Source organism: Aplysia californica, unplaced genomic scaffold (assembly GCF_000002075.1).
Source record: "Aplysia californica isolate F4 #8 unplaced genomic scaffold, AplCal3.0 scaffold00244, whole genome shotgun sequence".
NCBI lineage: Eukaryota > Metazoa > Mollusca > Gastropoda > Aplysiida > Aplysiidae > Aplysia > Aplysia californica.
Window position 1 is genome coordinate 335,428 of NW_004797514.1, and position 3,720 is coordinate 339,147.

The following is a 3,720-nucleotide window of genomic DNA, read 5'->3' on the forward strand; positions in this document are numbered from 1 at the left end:
TCTTCTTCCTGCCAGCTGTGCCCCATCTATCTGCCTATATAGTATAAACCTCGTTCCTCGGAGAATCTTGGCCTTACTCTCTCCCTCCTCCCTTAGAATTCCAACTTAGTCTTCAGCTTTGCCTTGTCCCATTATGATGAGCTGGCTTCCAAAGAGTGCTCAATCCACCGCCATCTTTTTAAAAAAAATCTCACTGTAATACTGGTTGTTGTTTGATTCTCCTCTATAATAAGCATGTACTTTCTTATGGGACACATTTTCTATGGTGTCTGATATGTTGATTTTCATGATATTCCCAAGACAACGACTGACTAAGAATTCTAGTTTACACGGATTTTCCTCACTTCACCCAGGGCGGAATGGCTACCCAACAATAGACAGTGTCCGTATCTTGTCCGTATGTTAGTGTTTTAGCGCCTATAAGTGGCCTCGTGCACTCTATGCTTCCCAGGAAGTTAAGGTTGTTTCAGAATGCTCTCAGGTCTGCTGGGGTAATAGTATAGATTGTGAAGCCAATCTATAGAGTTTACTGTTGAGCGGGGATTTGCGCTATACTTATTATTATTATTATTATTGACTGCCTGTTTAATTACTTTCTAGAAGTTAATAGGAAACACGTTTCTTTGTTTTCTTTGGATTGTCTTTAATCAAGGAGGAGGCTGGTAACTCCCCCCCCCCCCCCCCCTCGGCGGTTTTGCTGACTGAAGTGTCTTTAGGCTATTCCCAAAGGGGGGGCATTAACATGTTTTTATGCACAGCAGAAGTGTAAATGGGCTGATCCAACAATGTCATGCTCATACTCATAACTGTGCATGGACTGCAACAGGGAACTGCTGCTTTTTCTTTCCTAATCCTAACTATCGTCATTTTCCCTCTCCTTTATTTGTATGTTTGTCACTCCCTTGTGACCCGCTATTTCCTGGGTGCCTTGATAGTCGAAGCAGACTGTGCTGTGGAAGCTAGAGAGGCGAGCAGAGTAAGCCTGATTCACTGTAAGGACTTCTCTGTTGACATCCACACCTCGACTCATATGACCTTAATATGCAGTTGCGAGCGCCGTAAAACCTCTACTGAAACAAACAAACAAACAAGTAGCTAGTCTCGAGGATGAAATGAGCTGTACGATGGAGCTGACATGTAGGTCCATACAGCTTCTCCTGCAGGCTGAGGGGTGTAGGCCCTACTGTTTCCATCGGTGAAACAAGGTGGATGGGAGGGTACATTCTTTGATCATGTGGTTAGTTCCTTTTCCCCCCATCAAGGATCAAACATCACACTGTCTTTATCATACCTTCATCGTTTCTTTGTATGTTACTCTCAGGTAACATTTCTAATCTTCGGTACTTATACGACCCACGTTGCAAATGCCTTAAAACGCTAACTAAGATTTAGAAAGTAAAAAATAAAGACAACAAATATATGCAAACCCATTTACAAGTGAAATTTTTCGGTGGCCCTAAAAAGGGCCGATAACGACCACGTTGTTCTCCCTTGAAACGTTCCTCCAGAGAAGTATTCGGTTCCTTGGTCCAGAAGTTATGTAATTAATTCTATATGGAAATTTAGCGGTTCTACTTTTAGTTTTAATTAAAGAGCAGGGTTGGCCAAGGAGCCTAGTCCTTCTCTGTGTTTATTTTTCGGGGAGAACCTGTTCGTTATCAAAAGACGCATGTTTCGAAAAGAACCGGGATAGATTCAAGTAGTGAGTCTCTATCCCCTAGCTCTGACGGGAGTGGACTTTCTTCCTCGTCCACTGAAGTCTGTGTGGTTTCCGGCGTCTCTTGGTCGAGACGGAAGAGCCAACCAATTTCTTGGCTCGGCTCATCTTCCTCGAGGCTCGCAAACGATCCTTGCGAGCTGGAGCACATGGACTCCGCGTCCATGTCTCCAGGAGAAGAAGAATAGGAAGTTGATTTTTCTGCCTCTTCTTCTGCTCCCCCGCTGCTTGATGAATCTTCAACTTCCGTCGTTTGGTCGTTGTAGAGCTCCTGGGTCTTCGCTGGAACTTCCGCGTTTTGGATTAACGGCACGTTGTTCCAGCTTTGTTCTTCCACAGAAAGCTCCTGCGCCGTGGTACAACAGCATGTGCACCAAGAAACAACCACCCTCTTTATTCTCCTCAAAGTGCGACGTAAGGGCATTTTGACTTGCAGTGGACTGTCCGCAGGAAGAGTGTCCTTACAGAGCCATGGCAAGCTTACCGACATAACAATATTGCGCGGACCTCCGAGAAAGTGAAGAGCATGCACAGTGCTGCACTGTGTTTTTCCCTTGAGGATTAAAAACAAAAGCATCTGCAATCGAACCCGTGTAAGACGACCACCCATTGCTATTGAGAAAAATGGTCATCTTAGACAGGTGGTCTGCTTGGACAGGTTCATAAGGAGAAATAGAAAAATGCAACGGGGAAGTGGTAAGCAGTCGTTTGTACAGATGGTTGTCTTGGGGGGGGGGGTCGTTGGAGCAGGTTCAACTGTATTTCCCTTTCGTTTAGTGGTTGAGATCGTAACAGAGTTGTCAGTGGCGGTGCTGGTGGCTATGGTAGTCTCTGTCTGGACGGCGGAATTTACGGCTGGGATCTGGGGTATAAAGGTCGTAGTAAAAGTAGTTGAACCTGCTCCAACGGTCACCTACCCAAGACCACCTCCAGAATAAACGACCAATTTCCATTTCCCCTGTGTGGTTTTATATATATATATATAGGGGGGGGGGGGGTTGAAAATCAACTTGTTTCTGTCCGTTTCATGTTTAGACTCTACGCTGACATGATGTGTAGCTGACTAGCGTTTAATAAAATTGGTACATTGGACACCCACTGCAGTTGGCCTGCCTATATAATTGACAGTTTGCCAAGTACATGTGGCAGATAGGTCTTAACTTAATCAACCGAAGTGTACCCCGCCGCTGACCGCAGTAACAATTAGACGATCTGGATACACACACAGTGCAGGTTTAAGTGAGGCTTAATTTCGCGTTTCTTGCTTCATTAAATACGGACATAGCTCCGTGTTTTAAATTACCAGGTCGGGTGGAGTATAGTGCACGAGGAGAGCAGCTGTCTAACAACACTGTGTGCAGTGCAGGCCAACCCGTAGAAAGGGAGGACGACTTCTGATTCTGTGCTTTTAAAGATGGGTCTAAATCTTCTCTCCCCTTTCAAACAACGTAACATTAATAATATCATTGATCTATAGTTTTGTATTTACGGTGGAGGAAACCAGGCTAGAAGAAATCGGACGCCCGGAAGTGAGGATTACTGGTTACAGAAACAATAATCAAGGTAAGTCAATTATTAACCCAAAAAAAACCCCGCATAGAACGTGGATATGTGCTACATAAATGCAAGTATTTGGCATATCATTATTTTCTACTAGTAGGATTTTCGAACTAGAACCAGGTGGCCTTTTTTTTCTTTAATCTAAAAAACAAACCACGCCTTTCTTAACCCACCTATTTTCTGTTCTGATTTCTTACTTTCTATCTCTCTTTTCTCCTTCAACGAGTAGACGAACCAGTAGAAATATAATATAGCAGTTGCTGTAGGCTACGTGTGAAATTCTTTGAACTGAAGTCATTGATGTCGCTGACGCCTACTACCGCACACGATTTATTTTCGCAGTAGTCTATACCATGTCGCATTTGTTCACGTACAGAGCTAAACATTGAATTCATTTTAGAATGATAATAATTATGACTGGTACAAAAATGTGGAAGCAACAC

General features: G+C 43.8%; 1 protein-coding gene across 1 annotated transcript in view; it reads left to right on the plus strand.

Moving 5' to 3' along the window:
* The first annotated feature begins 2,922 nt into the window (after positions 1-2,922).
* LOC101862117 overlaps positions 2,923-3,720 on the plus strand; it is a 17,253-nt gene continuing 16,455 nt past the window's right edge. The window contains exon 1 of the mRNA XM_005100318.2: positions 2,923-3,280. The gene's annotated coding sequence lies outside the window, so the exon portion shown is untranslated. The remainder of the gene's footprint in view (positions 3,281-3,720) is intronic.